At 37.8% G+C, this 17,161-nt stretch overlaps 1 protein-coding gene across 1 annotated transcript in view; it reads right to left on the minus strand.

Moving 5' to 3' along the window:
• The window catches only part of LOC114065691 (transient receptor potential cation channel subfamily V member 6-like), a 37,765-nt gene extending 26,335 nt beyond the window's left edge, over window positions 1-11,430 (minus strand). Inside the window, exon 1 of the mRNA XM_027899773.1 lies at window positions 11,167-11,430. The gene's annotated coding sequence lies outside the window, so the exon portion shown is untranslated. The remainder of the gene's footprint in view (window positions 1-11,166) is intronic.
• Window positions 11,431-17,161: the final 5,731 nt, after the last annotated feature.

Genomic DNA, 17,161 nt, shown 5'->3' on the forward strand with positions numbered 1-17,161 from the left:
AGATTCACTGAATTGACCAGTTCTAGGAGAAAGTGTCAAGTGAAGTTGTCATAATGGGAAAAAATGTATTACTTGCTACAGTGAGAGGTTAGAGTTTATACCAGCCAGGTGTTTTGAGCATATATTGTGTTTTCAACAATATATGAAGGTTTTCTTTAACAATATCAATAACTGATGTTGTTATATCCTAGCATTGTGAGAGGGGGTGTGGGGGAAGAAACTCCCCTCAAGGTTGAGAAAGATACTTAGACACTGAAGTGTTAAGTGCCTGTGATCGACAAACACAATCTCCTTTAATCCCAAGCAGAGAATACTTTCTACTGTCTCTCCAAGCAGTGCAAGCCCTAGAACACTGGTATCTGCAAGGCAAGCAAGCAGCAACCCATTCCTCCCTCCTCTGTGCAGCACCACCACGCCAACAGCAGCTCTAAGGTACAAGAAGTGAGTAACAGTCAGACAGGAGGTTGTTCTCAGCTAGCCACGGAGGCAACATCTGCAGCAGTCAGGCAATTCAAACAGCTGCAACCCCGTGTCTCAGGTGGATTCACCACATTGTCGTGGGCATCTCATTAGAGCCCTCATTATAGCTTCAGAGTGCAGTACAGCTGACTCAATAGTTTTCTTTTACCCACTTGTATGAACATGAAGTCTGAGATATCTTTTCTTGTAATTCATTGTAGAGGTCATTTTCCATGGTAATAGAATACGGAGATCAAAGATGGATGAAATATGTAAGCATATGGTATGGACCACAGCCCCTTTAGCAGATCATACCTGATAAGCACTGCTGGGCTTTCAGTCTAGTAGGAGGCTGTTTTTTTCAAAAACTAAGGACTTGATAAGGCCTCGAAGTTTAGGGTTGGATTGTAAGTCTGTACAGTTTGGGTGTATGTGGTTTTCCACATACCTGATAGCTGCTTTTAGCTCTTTGAATCCTTTTCTTTTCCACAGCTCCTGAGTCGTGCTGTGACTGGCTCCTAGCCCTTTAGCTCCTGACATTATTCTAGCTCTATTTGTTCCTTATTCCAAGCTTCTGTCTCAAATAGTGTCTTTATCCTGGCTGTCATTGATGTCCTTTCCAAGTATATGTCTTGACTTTTGTTTCTGACTTGGGCTGATTCTGACTGACCTGATTCCAGCTTGCCGCTACCTAAAAAATATGGCACATGATGTCAAAACCTCCTAAAAATATGGCACATGATGTCAAAACCTCCTTACCCACAAATTCCCTCCTGTATCCATAGTCCATCAGTAGCACTGTAAGTGTAAAGAAATTGCAAAACACAACATGCTCCTCACACCACTGTGTCTAACTCAATTAACTGACTTCTGGTGAATCTGAAACTTAAACTAACATCTTTCAATATTGTACTGAAAAAGAAAACATTATTGCAGGAGAAATGTAGAAGAAGACAACAGGTAAATTTTCCATATAGTCTCCAGTTTTCATCCCAGCCAACTTTTCAATTCCTTCTTTCTTTTCAAAACTAAAACAGCTAGTTCTTGGCCTACTTTAAAAGCAATTTCAGTGCTAATGTAGAGACAGACGTAATTTACGCAGTACCTGGATTCCTTTCCTTCTGAATGTTCCTGACCCTTACATTCCATGTTCTTACAAAACTCCTGTTAACCTTCCTGGAAATTTTGAGTGCTGCAGGTATGTAGAATTAAATCCAGTGTGCTTATCTAGTGACAAATCAGGATGGGAATTTTTTCTTTCTTTTTTTTTTTTTTTAATCTGTCTGTTTTTCACTTATAGTGTCTTTAGAGGAGGGAAAATTGCAAGAGCTGTGTGATTAAACTTCAAAGTTCCTACAAAGATGTAAGTGTAATCCTGTCTTTCACAGAATCCATAGGAATGCAAACTCTGAGTAGCAGGAAACAGAAAAGAAAAAAGGCATTGTAAAAGTAAGGGAACATATTGAAAATAAAGGAGGAAGAAAATTATCTAGACATGGTAGACTTTTGACTTTCTGAAAATGTTTGAAATGTTTCCGTTAAGCACAGAAAATTACGTAACAAGTGGCATCAGGAAAATTTACACAAAGTGGCTTTTGAAGAGAAAGGAAAGAAATGAAAGTCAGCTCATTTATTATGATGGATTGAAATTCTCTTCTACATTTGCCTTCCCAATTTGCCCCCAGATTTTAAGCACCTGGTAGATAAATTAAGTAGCGTAATTAGATGTTTAACACATCCAGAGCATTGTACAGCCATTGAGTAGCCAAGCTGTCTTGGCTGGGGTACAGACAACCCAAATATTCTATGTCAGAGATAAGTATTGCCCCAACCCTTCTGCCCTGACAAATGTCTACACAAAGATTTGCCTGTTTTGCCAGGTCCACCAGGCTGTCAAGCCAGCTCAGAAGCTCTCTTTCTTCCACTTATTTCCCGTGTCTTGTTTCATATGTTCTCTCTGAATCACATATATGCTCAAACCTTGAAAATGAAATTATATTTTCTATTTTTTTAACAAATTCACCAAAAAAAATCGCTATTAACATATGTTCTTTAAAATTACCACTTCAGAGGTCACAAGAGAAATTCTGTTGTTTCAGCAACAGCAAAGTGCATGGATTGCATTCCCAAGTTTAGACTACCATCTTAAGATCAAGAGTGGAAGTGCAGTCTACAAGCAGACCAGTCTTTCAACATTGTCCCTGTACATTTCTGGTTGTACTGCAATTCTTTCTCTGGAATTGCAGCATCTAATAAAAGCTCTAAAGATGTGAGTTGTGAAAGAGAAGAACGAAAGAAGCAGGAGTGCAGGAAAGAGCAATGACAAATAACAGTTTCTAAGTGCAGACAGAACAGAACAGAAAGACAAGAACTTGCCAAGTCAACAGTAAACAGTGATGTAATTTCTCAATATGTATAATGGATAATCTTTCATCTGAGAAGATTATAATAATAACTAGGCAACAACTGTTTTATGTATTGCAAATATATTAGGGAATCCTGTTGGACTGTGATATTTCCAGTTGTTCAAGTTATAGTATCTTACTTGTGTAGCATAAGAAAACAAAGTTGTGGATGATTGTATGGAAATGCACAGTATTATGTACAGTGTGATATCACATAGCTGAGAGTGATACGTATCAAAACCTAAAACAAATTAACAGAGGAAAATAACTAGATATTCCAGAAGCAGCATATTAGTGGTGTTATCTCCACCAGTCTTGAGAAACTCTTATCTTCACAAGATCTCATCTACTGTGTAAATATGAATTACTTAACCACCAGTAAATCACAGGTAACTCAGAAACAGACATAACTTAACAGTGCATTGTAAACTATATCAGGGCATAAGTGTCCTGTAAGGATCTACTCTATATTATGCAATTAATCCTGATGCGTATTTCTGTGAATTTGTCTCCTAGCCTGAATGAGTGCAAAAGGCTAGAGGGAAGGTGGTTTAAATAAAACTTTGCACTGAATTATCTTAATTAATAGCGTGGACTTGTTGTATGTGTGTAGTAAGCCTGGTTAAGAGACTTAAAGTGGAGTGTTCTCTACTTTTTGACTTGGAGTAGCAGAGCAAGGCCAGCAACCTGGGGTTAAGAAATGGCATCAGAGGCACAGACTCCCCTGAAAGATGCGTTCCTGAGGTCCTGGTCAGTTGGTTGAGGGATCAGCAATCATTCCATTGACTGTTACAGAAAATCCTGGTGCAGCAGCACTAGACTTCATAAAACCTACCCCACCAACATTTGTAGCAGACTTTGTAGCGTTTCCAGTAAAGGTCAAAAAGAATGGAAGTCCTCTGATGAGTGCAGTCAGTATGAGTAAAGGATGAGTAAAGGAGATCTCTTAGTGAAATAGGATCACCAAGAAAATTCTAATTTAAAAATAACCTTAAATAAGTGAGTCAGTAAGATTCTGCCTCACTGGGGAAGCCCAGGGAAGTGTCCTGGGTGTTTTTCTACTATTGTGATTTGAGCTATTAGCTAAGTCAGACACCTTTTTCTTGGTAAGTTGGAAAGCTTACGTACTGGTGGTTTACAAAGAAGACCAATCCTGCAATCTACTGTCTGGGGAGAGTGTCTTGGGGACTTATGTACTGAATAGAAGCAGAAGCTTTGGAAAAGAGGGACTGAGTAAACATGAAACCGATAATCTAGTCCTGCACATGGGGAACTGGTAGTGGGTCCTAACATAAAAATAGCTAATATAGAAAAAGTAAAAAAGGGTTTGGAACCTCACCAGGACTGTAGACTAACTTAAAAATTGTGACAGGAGGATAATAAGATACTGCAATCCAGCCATGAGAGCCTTCTCATTTGTGGTCAGGAGTGCCACAAGAATAGCTAAGTCTTTCATTCAGTAACTGTAAACTTATGTATATGAGTATGTAGGCCCTGGTGTTTCAGTGGAAATTCTCCTTGCTCCTAAAGGTACACAAAAGTGTGAAAGTATAGCTCAGGATGCATCCATAGCAATGTTAAACTCCAAATCTGTGCCTAGAAACATTTTTGCAGTTTGGAAAAAAAGAAGTTGGTGTGACAGCTGCTTGGTTCACATGCCTTATACTGTTGATTTGAGACTGGGTGTGAGTAAAATAACTACCAATTTCAGAGCTGGCATCAGGCTTAAAATATTATCTGAAACCTCTGAAGTATGAATACATACTGATTTGACTTCGAGTTTTTTGAGTATTAGCCTGTACCAAATGTGCTACTATGTCAGGATAGCAGACAGGAAATTAAACTTGGATTGTGACTAGTTTATTTCTGTTGCAATAGGTGACACCACTTAGTACTCGGAACACACAGCTCTGTTATGTTGTTGTGCAAAGCATCATTAGGGGAACTCCTGAAAATATACATTTTGGTAGGAGACTTGTTCTGAAAGTTTTGGCAGTAGCAGGATATCATAGGCTACAGATCTGACTGGTTGTTCTGCAAAATTAACTTGAACAGTTCCCTGTTGCTAAAGTATAAACAAGTAGCTCTGCTTACATGAACTTACTGCTTTCAACAACAGAAATCATTGAAAATGGTAAAGTCCAGTTATGGTATCTGAAGAACTGCTTATAGAATTTTCCCAATAGAGAAGTGACAAAGGAGACAGTAGTTTCTTGCATTAGCTATTGGAAAGCATTTGATAGTTGAGTTTATAAGAGCTTGATCCCAAGCCAACAGAATTTTAAACGGTCTTCTCTGAAACAAAGCAGAGAAGCTAGATATGTTCCTCTCAAGGTAGTTATCCTGAAGGATATTCTTCAAAGTACTTGCTCTTAGATAGAGGAAGTATTTGTCTATTAATCAGCTTTGGTTAGCTAAGCCAGGGAAGGTTCAGATTACTGTGTTACTGTGTGAGTAATCCTGTTCTTTGTGTGCAGGTATGGTATTACAATAGTTAAGAAAGATACTCAAAGGCTGTAGCACTCATTGCCCTGGGCTTCTGGGAAAAGGACTGTTATGCACCTCATGGAAAATTTTATGGTAGAAAATGACGAGTGCTGTACGCAAAGGGAAACAGGGAGAAGGCAGAGAACTAAACTTTAAATAAAATTTTATCAGCACTGAGAAAGGAAATGACAAATCTCCTATAAGATGTAACTGATTGTTTTTTATTTAATGCATTTCTTAAACTAACTACTAAAACTAAAATAACTTATTTGTATATTGAGTTACTTATTAGTAATTTGTTATGTTCCCCTTTACTTCTGCTGGAAAAGTTGGTAATTGAGATATTTTTGTTTAGATTTTTGTTTCTCCTCAGATTCTGTTGTGTTCACCCTATTTAATGATGCAGGATTCTTCTTTTTTTTTGCCTGCCGTAACATTGTGCTACATCAGAAGGTTTCATTCCATTATCATTCTTTTTCACTTCTTGTAATATGTTGAGGTTTTCTTCAGGTTCATGTTAACCAATTAGACTTTATCAGCTGATGAATTTTGAGCCTGATATAACCATGAGAACCAGAGTTACATTAGCGTTGCATGAGTATTTGCATTAGTGATTAATTGCCTTCATCCCCTCCAAGAAATTGAGAGAAGTTTTACTCCACAGCAGGAAAAAGTTTTTCATTATAACCACATAATTAAGAACAGATGAATTATCAAAATTAAAAATTACACTTTCTTCCTCCTGAAAATGTTGAATATACCAGAAAGCTGTCCCCTGAAACAGATCTGCACTAATTAAAAACAGAGTACAGAAAAAAAGTTATTCTGAGAATTCAGGTCTTTGACCCCTCTACGTACACCAGGCACAGTCAAATCTTTCTATTATGAAGAGTCTCCTGAAGCTTTTGAAGTGTATGTTTTCACTTACAACTAATTAGGTTCTTAAATGGAAAGAAGTTCCATTGACTTACATAACCCTGAATAGGGCTGACATTTAGAAAACAAGCTATTATTGCTATTATTATTATTATTATTATTATTATTATTATTATTATTATTATTATTACTATTATTATTATTATTATTATTACCTTTGCAAGTATGATTCATGACTTTTTCCAGGCAGAGGCTCATTTATAGCCTCCCTGAAGTCTCTTACTGTAAGTGGCCATGGACCAAACAATTAAATATGTTTAAATATTCCTTAAACTACATCTGAACCAAGGATTTCTTTCTTTTGTTGATTAGATGATCTGAAATGACACCTTTTCCTTGAGTGACCAACAAAAAATCACCTGTGCTGCTGAAGGTATTGTGATACAAAGATCACAACAAAGCATCACAAATTTGATATAATAAAATTGCATTAGGGGGTGACTCAGTAGTAACATCACATCTCCTTGATGAAGTCCTTATGTCCCAGTATGAGCTGCGGTCAGTGTACATGCACTATCACTAAACACAAGCTCAGATCTTGGTTTCATACCCAACAACTGAATAGCAAATATAAATGCATATTTTATTTTACTTATTCCCAACGGTTTTCATAGTGAGTGTCCTAGTTTTTAACCTATTTATCTATGAAACACAACAAGAGCTGGTGGCATGTAAGCTTTGACGTTCCTCTGGCCCTGTGAGTTAATTAGGAGAGACTGACTGACTTCTACTGGATTGATCAAAGTTTGTTCTCATTGTTAATTGTAGCACAAATACATTCAAAATACAGAGGGCACCTTCTGTAAATTAGCAGATGACCCCAAAGTGTGGGGCATGCTTGCTATACTGGAAGGCACGACTGCCATTCAGAGACTACTTGATAAAATGAAGTAACAGACCAAGAGGGATTTCATGGGGTTCAAAAAGACAAATACTGAATCCTGGGTCTAGGGTAGGAAAACTACAGGCTAGGGAAAGATTGGCTGGGGACCATCTCTGCAGAAAAGAGTCTGCAAGTTGAACAGAAGCCAGCAGTGTGTCCTTGCAGCAGTGAAGGTCAACCACATGACAGACCACATTAGCAACACTGCATGTAGTACATCAAGAGAAAATATTATCCCCTTCCATTTCAGAGAGGTTATGCTGCATTTAATAAGAGATTCCATCCAGGGTTGGGCTACTCATACTGGCAAACCAGAGCATGTCTAACAGAGGTCACTAAGATGGACAGCATTGTTCAAGGAGACACTGAGGGAGCAGGATTTGTTTATCATGGAGGTAGCTTAAGGCAATGGGAGGGAGAGAAAGAAAAGGGAAGGCACAGGTCTAATGGCTGTGTCCAACTGCCTTAAACAGAGTCACAGAGGTGATAAAGCCAGACTATTCTCTGAGGTACCAAGGCCAAAAAGCAACAACCTTCAAGCTCTGCAGTGAGGATGGTTCATCAATGGAGTAGTTGTCAAGAGAGGCTATGAAATCTTCATTCTTTGAGCTTTTCAAAACTCAGTTGAACAAGACTGAGCAAGCTGATGCAGTTTTGATGTCAGCACTGCTCAGGGCTGGGAGAGACTACAACCTTTTGAAAGGCTATGAATCCATAGAAGTGCCTTTAAGAACTAAAAATTTGGCAACTCTTTAAGATTTGTATTTTGTTAATTAAGATATTAACATCCTGTATTTAATCATTGCTTGTTCACTGATGGTAGTGCATACTAGAGCTGTACAGCCATCAAAATTACATCACTGTCATCTTCAAACATTAGCCAAAGCAGTTACCGAAGGTGAACAGCTATCCAATGAATGTGACTCTGTGTCCTTCAGATTTATTTTGCGTGAACCAGCTCTGGTTTTATTTTCAGCACTTACTAAGAATACTCTTTACAAATGCACTTCAGTTTGTGATATAGTCATGAGTTGTTGTAACTAAAGAAAAAAAATTGCACTTACAGGTAGCAAAGAGCTAAGACTTCATCTCTTTTTTTTCTGCTGAAAAATGATTTTTAGAAGGTGACCTTAGGAAACAATAGAAATTTATCTTTATAGTAATACTTCTTAAAATTATTTTCTGGACTGCAATGCATGAGTTTTGGGTGATTTAGCTAAAATAAACTTGCAAGATCTCAATTTACAGGAATGAAAAAGAAGAATTTGCCTTTCATAACACCTGGAAAACAACTATCTTCCCCAGATCTACCCTCTATCAAAAAATTTTAGCCTTGACCTATTTTGGATATATATACACCAAAGGTGAAACCATACTATAGTCACCATGGTATCTCCCTGTATTAGCTACAGGATTTTGGATGAGAATCTGTCACGAGCAGGCACAGCAGCCCAGAATTCTGATACTGATACTGTTACCACCAAGCAATCCAGTTGATATAGAGCTAGTTCAGGTATCTCTTCACTACAGACTGAAGGGTAAACCTCCTCAGCAAAAACCCTTTTATCATTCTCTGCACACCAGAGTCCCCTGTGAACCAACCTGCTTCTTAATCTTGTATCTCTACATCTACATCTACACCTATTATCTTTGTGTTTATACTTAGGAAGAAGCAACTCCTCAGATGCTCCTCATGATTTCAGAGTATAGTTGCTGGAGGTTGAAGGCCATCATTTTCTAAAGAAATAAAATGGTAGCATCACTTTTTGGGGGAAGACAACTCTTGAGGCATCCTGTGTGCACAAATGCACAAATCAGATCAACAGAAGCTCTTAAAGCAGATCATCTCCCATTAAGACAGCAGAATAACCAGCAATAGGGCTCAAGTCCTTGCCCATCTTCTGATTTTAAGACTGTAAGATCAGAGGTCACGTCTTTAGAACTGCTGTAAGAACATTGTATCTGGGTGACCTTCATCCAAACCCTCGGGAAAAGACCACAAAGTATTTTTCCGCCTGAACATCCCCTGTGCACCCACGGCATTTTTCCATAATTTGCCCTTTGGAGTCATCAAGTTTATTGAAAAAGAAATGCTAACCTAATACACTTATTCCATTTGGCTTCTCCTGAGTGTGGGATTAGCAAGGAAGATTGTTTCTTAAAGCCTTCTCAGTATCTTAAGTTTTTTTCTGAAGTCAACTATGAATATGACTCCCAGTCTATTTTCATGTGGTGCCACATATAAACTTCATTTGAAAACTGATTTTGTCTTTTATAGACCAGATCATCAGTAAAGTATTTTGGTTCCAACTTTCAAAAAGTGTAATATAACCTCTTTCTATTTTCTTATTTAGGCTATGTAGAGTTTTAAGTCCCCCTCATTTGGAAATTTCCTTTTCCTAACTCTTTGATTATATCTTCATTTCCACCATCCAGTAACAAAACTCTAATACTTGTTTTGTTTTCAGAAATAATGTTTTAAGAACTTGGACAATGGGAAGCATGTACAGCAGTACTCTAGTGCTTATAAAAACCATAGGATTTATTTTGCCAACTCATTTCCACAAAATTTTCACAAAACAGTGCTGATTTGCAGTGATCTGCAGTTCTGCATCTGTTTCATGGACACTTTTAGCTCCATAACATTTTCAGTTAAAGGTGTCTTTGAAAAGGTTGCCTTATTGCCAAGGAGAAGTTAAAAATAATAAGTTGGAAGCAACAATACTGACAGTATAAATTTAAACTCTAATAGTAAATTTCTTCTCTGAACTGGTAGTTCCCTCAGCTATGGATGTCTGAAACTACCTATACTGATTTCTTTGCCATGGTATGATGAACACCAACTCTTAGCTGCTTTTTTAGTTCACATGGTGCCATACAGTGACAGTGTTAAAGATATCTTGGTGATGACTCCATGAACTGGGGCAGTCATTCAGCTACTCTTGTTTTGTTGCATTACCTGTGGGAGATAAATTTTGTAATAATAAATAGAGCAATTCTAACTTGATAATAAATCACAAGGTGATTTAACACTAAATAATTTAAATGATCCGTTTTTCCACAGCTATCTGTGGGAGTGATATGCATTGAAACCTTACCCAAATGAACAAATTACAGTATTATTATAGGGCTAATAAAAAATCATTTTGCAATTTTGAGAATACTTCTCACGACTCGGTAGCAGATGTAATTTCTAGAATTTTTACGTTTTTTGTGAGTTCTTTAATATTGCCTAGGCACTGTGTAGTATTATACTTTCCTATGAAACTATATAAAGTATTTTTTTATATTGATAACATATTGTTTATGTTATGTAGAAACAGGAAACATGTCAAGCCATGACTAGGAAGTCATGGGGAGAAAACCTTTAGAGTACGCTTTTTAACTGTGTCATTTCACATGAAAAGGCAGTCACCTAAGTTACCAAATATAAGGCATTTGAACTTCCCCACCTTTGGGGTTCACCTTCAAGAAAACACTTGTGAATCTGCTATATTTGGAAATAGAGATGAACAGCAACAAAAAAAATCTTCAAAACAACTTCTGCTATTTGTTTCCTAGGGCTAGACTACAAGACATAAATGAAGAAACTCAGTAAGAACTCAAGTGCTACATTGGTGGGTACGGTTCACATTCCAAAACATGCAGATCATATTACAGATTGGGCATCACATTATCAAGAGTATTATGGGAAGAATGCACATTCTGGCAATTTCTGCCCTCTGTTGCAATTCTGAGAAAGCATGACAATAATATTGTACTAGAGAATACTTCTGCCACAGCTACACTTTCAGAATACGTTCACTTGCATTAGAAACAGCAAAAGTAGTTTGTTGGCAGTATCAATATATTCCCATTTTGGAAAGAATATCAGTAAAAGGGAGGGTTCCAGGTTTAAAAGAGCTTTATCCAATAGATAAAGAGAAGGTCAAGCACACTACAGCAGATATAGATAATGCAAAGCATCTAAGATATCTTTGCAGTTGCAGCCATTACCTGTCCAATTTGTCCTGCAACACAGTCCTCTCAGTCCAAATGCTTCACAGTAGGACACAAACCCTTCTCTCTCCCTCTACAGACAACTCCATTTACACAATTCAAATAATTTCCCAAGAAATAACTTTGAAATATTCAATTTTGGGTTGACTGGCTTTGTTTCAGCAAACTGAAAGAAATAAAAACCCCAACACTCTTAACACTTTAGAGTATCACATTGTGTAACTTCCTACGTCAGACACCTTGAAGACTATTTGTAATACTTCCACTTAGCTAGCACACGTGCAGGTACTACTTGAGCAAAATCTTGCCTCCAATGAAGCCATGGCTGTTTTGCAACTGGCTTCTTTTCAAAATCCAAATACAGTTACGTTTAAAGTGACAGTGCAATCTCTTACATCTTCCTATTCCATTACAGCAAGTCAATATTGCAGACTCAGGCTTATGGACACCGAAGGAAGAAACAGTGCAACTGGGACAGCAAAGCTTTTCTGAGTTGGAGACAGAGGGAAACTGGAATGATACTCATCCCATGGGAAATTCAGAACTGAAAGTTACCAAGCCTAACAAATAGTATTCCATAGCTATTTAGAAAACACGATTAGAATAATAATAATGAAAGAAGACTAATTTTCTTAATAATATTAAATTGTTGAAACATAGATTTAGTTATTTAGTTATTTTTAATACTATATATTTTTCCTTGCTAGTAAGAGTGACTGAAATATGTTGCATGACACAGATTGTGCAGCTTCAGGGGGAGTTCATAGTAACACCTCTGGCAGCAGTGAACTATCACAGTCCTTCTTACCAACTACCTAATTATCTTGAATCTCCATCTTATCACTGTACTGCCCTCATTTACCCCAAACCAAATTACAGCCTCGAAGGAGACTGCAGTAGTGATTTGTGTACCTTATCTGATGAGTTGTAACATCATGTGGTCAACTCTGGAATGGGTTCAAGAGAAATTAAGACAGAACCTTGTATAATTGCCCGCTTATAAAGAAAACATGTCAAAACAGTGTCACTGTTGTTTTGCCCGGGGAGAAAGGGATTCAAGGCCCTGACAATGCACCTAATGACTTTTGCATTCCCACGGTTGTTATACCATTCCTCTTCGCTTTATTTTCAATAAGAAAATGGAGAGGTGCCTCACATTCTCACTTGCAAGGACCTTGGGTATATGTAGCCTCCACCCACTTGGAGGCCTCATTCTCTTGCCATAATGATATATATTAATTTGTTAAATAATAATGGCCACTAATTACAGTTACTAATTTAATTAAATAGTCATTAAATTGTATCTTTTTCTAGGTAGGCCTTGGATCACTTCACAAATGAAGAAAAACATTAATATCTGCATCATAAAAGCTGAATAAAAAGCAGAGGTATGAATGTATGCAGATTCCATGGGAAATGGGCATAACTGGCATTGTACAAGCACTGCAATGTCTTCTGCAGAAAGCCTACAGTGCATCTTGGACTGAGTCCCTGAATTTTTTGAGCTTTTTTAAAATTACTTTCTAGATTTCATTGCTAAAAAAAGAACCCTGAAAATATTAAGCAAGTATATTCAGAATAAAAGGCAAAAAAAATTTCCCTTATTGTGTTTCTTATAATCTTAGTAGAATAATTTTCTTAAGAACTTGCTTAATAAGAATGAGTTTCTGAAATAATAAGAAGCTGAAATTCTTTTCAAATAATTTATGATTTATATTGTGTCTAAATTTGGCCAGGGCAGCCTGAAGTAAATTAGCAAAAAACCTATAAAAATGCTTTAAAGCAAGCATAGTGGGGCTGTTGTAGACAAGATTTCAATATTTACTGAATGCATATTGAGGTGGTTGATAATTGCCATAAAGATATTTGGGTAAATGATGTGAGGCTTTACAGGTCATACAGAGGGGTGCTTCAACAATTAAAGCTTTTCTGACTCCTGATGATGAAGGAATCAGGTTCTTCACATATTTAAAAGAAGGGATCCAGCAGTCAGTGAAGCAATCTGATTTAGAAGCTTCCAGTTGTGAGCTTCCTCTTTTATCTGAATTCACTTCATTTAAAATGAAAGGCAGGGCTGTTTATTTCCCTTAAAATCTAGATATTTAAAAAAATTAGTTAAGTCTAAGTGTAAAAACTAGATATCTTATCCTGTACTAGTAGAGCTGTTTGAGCATGTTGAAAAGGACTGCCTCATGGAAGTGAGTAATTTTCTTGCTATTAAAGACTAGTTTAATACAGGCCTGATTCATACTGTATGGCTTGTGTATGATTTTACTATTATTATTTAAAATAATTAACAGTAATCCAAGTACAAGCAAATGAAAACAGAAATTACATAAAAAGACAATGAGAAGAGAAAGTGGCTACGCAGCCCATGCCTCAGTAGAAATCCAGTTTTCACTCTTTTTTTAAATAATCATCCGTCACTCCCAGCTCAGAAGCTTTTCATTTGCTTTTCATTTTCTGTGTCATGGTGAGATATAGAAAACATTTGGAGCAAGGATGTTACCTTCACATCTTGCATGGGATGATACAGTCTGACTGCTGGTATCTGCTCTTAAAAGAAGCATGATATGTTTATTTTTCAGGTTCCAGTATTAGTGGTGAAAAGTGGCCATATTTTGAAACCTCAGACAGGTTTCTGCTCTCTCTGACCCCTCCTCTTAAGTTTTCTATTTACTGATGACCTTAGAAGCTGTAAATTTTGCATGAGAAAGCAAAGAGGGAGGGTACCTGCTTTCCTGTGTAATGCACAGGATAGTAATGAGAAACAGATTCTCACAACTAGTTAGCATTCCAATAATAATGCATGACAGATAAATGAAAAACATGATCTGCAAAGGGGAACTAGTTTCTCAGAATTTGCAGTGCACTTTTTGACTCTCTCCAAGACCAGATCAGTAGCCATAATATAGAACAGACTGCAGTCACTTCATTACAGACCTTGATTTACAACTGTCTATGGCCTGAGCTGCAGCAAGTGATTCATATCAAATCCAGCATCCATCATTCCTGTCTTGCAGCTATCTACCATTCCTACCCTGTGGTCCCAAAAACCTCTGCCAGTTCTCTCTGTCCTGCTCTGCGTCTTTCCACTTATTTCTCTTCTGGGATCTTCACAAAGTTGTGCCATTCCCCACTAGGCTGTTGTCTGGCTTTTGTGGTTCTGGGCGCTCACAAGGGAACCTGCTCCCCTTTACAGACTGCAGTATCCCCAAGTTCTCCATCTCTATCAGTTTTCTGATCAGGGCATCAAAATCAGCCAGTGGGTGTGCTTTTAGTTTCCTGGCACTGTCCTGTTCTCTGAGGAATACAGCCTTAAGGTAGGATGCAGAAATTCAGTGATTATGATCTTTCGGTCCATTTCCTTTCTTCCCTCCATTGGCTCCTTTTTGCCTCAAGGTCCTCACTGCTTCATCTTGGGAATGACTTTACAGCCTCATCCACCTCCTCATTACAAATCCAATGGGGTTTTGACCTCACATAGGAGAGTCATCTGATGCAGACAGTGATAACCTTTCAGGTGCTGCCAATTGTCCTGTGCTTCACTGGACCGGAGAGCTGCTTTACTAGATTTCATGCACCAGCTCTTTCAACCTGATGAGGGAGAAAGCATGAAAGCATACATTAACTAGTTTGCCTTACCCCCCTCCCCCAGCCCAACCTGAGAGCAGTGGGCAATGGACTCTACTGGCTTGTGTATTTTCATCATCTTTGCACCTCACACTGACTCAGGTTGCAGAATTTGCTGGAGGAGAAAAATATGAAATATTGAGTGACAATCCATAGAAAGAGAAATTATTGGTTCCGTGTAGTCATCTCTCCCTTATGCTACCCATTTCCCACCACTCTGGATCCATTGTATGGGCAGAGGAATCCATATCCACTGTTCTTTTTTACTTTGGAGCCTCTGCTTTAAAGGAGTCCAAGGGCAGTCTTTTGGACTACACTAAGAATCCACTCCATTGGCTGCAGAAATGAAGTTGTATCTCTTGGTCTGGCTAAAAAAGCACAGCATTCAGTAGGAATCTGTTGTTCAGTGCATTCTGTGTGACAATAAGCAGAAAGGACCATGAAGACTCCAGAAAAGGACCAGGCCATGTGGAGTAAGGTTTTTGAATGGAGGCCAGTCTTCTTCAGAAACGAGAAGTGATGTTAACCTACTAATGTACCGGCCAGGAGAGAGCCCAAGCAAAGACTAAGATCAAAATAAGTCCAACTTAGGCCCATTATCCAACACCTTTTAAAACAAGAGAGTTTACTGAAGACAAATTTGAAGAATGCAGCACAATCTTTGCCTCCACATAGGGTGACAATGATGATAAAGCATAATTTAATTCTGGGAATAGAGATGAAGTCGGGGAAAAAGAAGTAATTATTAATTTAATTCGTTCAACCTTTTTTCTCTATCTTTATTAGCCTGAATGCATACAAATTGAATTTTTCACACGTGCTTGCATCCACATATGCAAAACACTGCAATAGGGAGGGTCCAGAGAAATATGCATACAAGGTCTGAGACGGCCAGATGAATATTATGCTATTGTCAACCACACTGAGTAAAAACACCTTTGCCAGGCAGTCTGGTTCTCCATATTTTTATCTTTTTTAAAGAATTTTGCAGTTTGATTTTATGAACTCTTCAAAGATGCAGCTGTATTGAAATAGCACTACTATTAGCTTAAATCTTCCTCATTTCACATTTCATCTTAGTACATCCTTTTCCTAATTTCACTACGCATACTTTTCTGGTGAACATATATAGCCACAAACAAAGCTAAAGGAGAGTCAGAACTCTCTGTACTCAAGCAAGGATTGTGTGGTCACTGTTTCTTTTTAAAACCATGGCTTCTATTGAATTTTTAATGTCTGTCACTCAGTAAAGGGCAATCTAGACTTCCTCTATCCCACCCTAATCATTTGCTTCTGCTGGCTAGCTGCAGAGTAGCCTTTGTGTGACTGCACAGTTAACTGGATCCAAAACTCACATATTAGAAAAGTAATCTAATAAAACATTTAGAAAGGTTTGTGGTTGTTTTTTTTAATATATTAAAATTAATTTATTTAATAAAAAATTTAGAAGGGTTTTGTCACCTAATACATCCCATAAATTGAGCCACATCAACACTAGTGTCAGCAAAGGAAAAGATGTAGTAGCAAGTGTCCAGTGTCAGGAACCCTTGCTGAGACAGGAGTATGGACTTATGCCAAAATGAATATGTCACCATGACCTCAGTGGTAGTATGAGTTTTCACATCTAGCCTCTATTTACTTACCTACTTCAGTGAAATAAAGAATTTCAGAGGTGCAGGTGAGGACTTGAAAGTATTTCACACTCCCTGTGAGGAATGCAGAACACCTTTGATATACAGTCTTACTCTGATTTGGGTGCAGATTCCTTTAGATCCAGAGATCTCTGCAGGGAACATGCCTCTTGAAGTTGCTTTACTAATTGCTCTGCAGGACTGAAAATTCCACGTACCAGTCACACTCCCTCTTACTCTTTTCTGATGTGGTCAGTCGTTGGTGTGTTAAAGCTTCTGTCCCTCTCCTGTGTTAGTGTATAGCTACTGATACATGGTGTATTGAACTTGCTCTGTATTACACACCATTCAGTAGGAGACAGTATATAAGAAATTTAGGCAGCCATGTAATACCCAACAACTCCACATAATGAATATTTCTGAAAAATTGATCTTATAAGTTCCTTCAGTATTGTTGTAATAAGCACTTTCTAGGCTGAGTGCAAAATCTTCTGAAAACTAGCTGGAAAAAAAAATCCTTGAATATCTTGTACAGTGAGCTGAAAATGACCTAAGATCATCACTTGATATAGAAATCTCAGTATCTATGAATGTGTATGTCCTTGCATGTGCTTAAGTCCGTAGTAACTTTCATAGGTCTGGGAAAAATTATTACATCGATTTGACAAGCTAAATTCCTGATCTGTCTGAATTTCAGACATGTTTCTGGACATCGGGGGGGGGGGGAA

This window comes from Empidonax traillii, unplaced genomic scaffold (assembly GCF_003031625.1).
Source record: "Empidonax traillii isolate 1590-97213 ecotype Southwest subspecies unplaced genomic scaffold, ASM303162v1 scaffold688:size580741, whole genome shotgun sequence".
NCBI classification, from domain to species: Eukaryota; Metazoa; Chordata; class Aves; order Passeriformes; family Tyrannidae; genus Empidonax; species Empidonax traillii.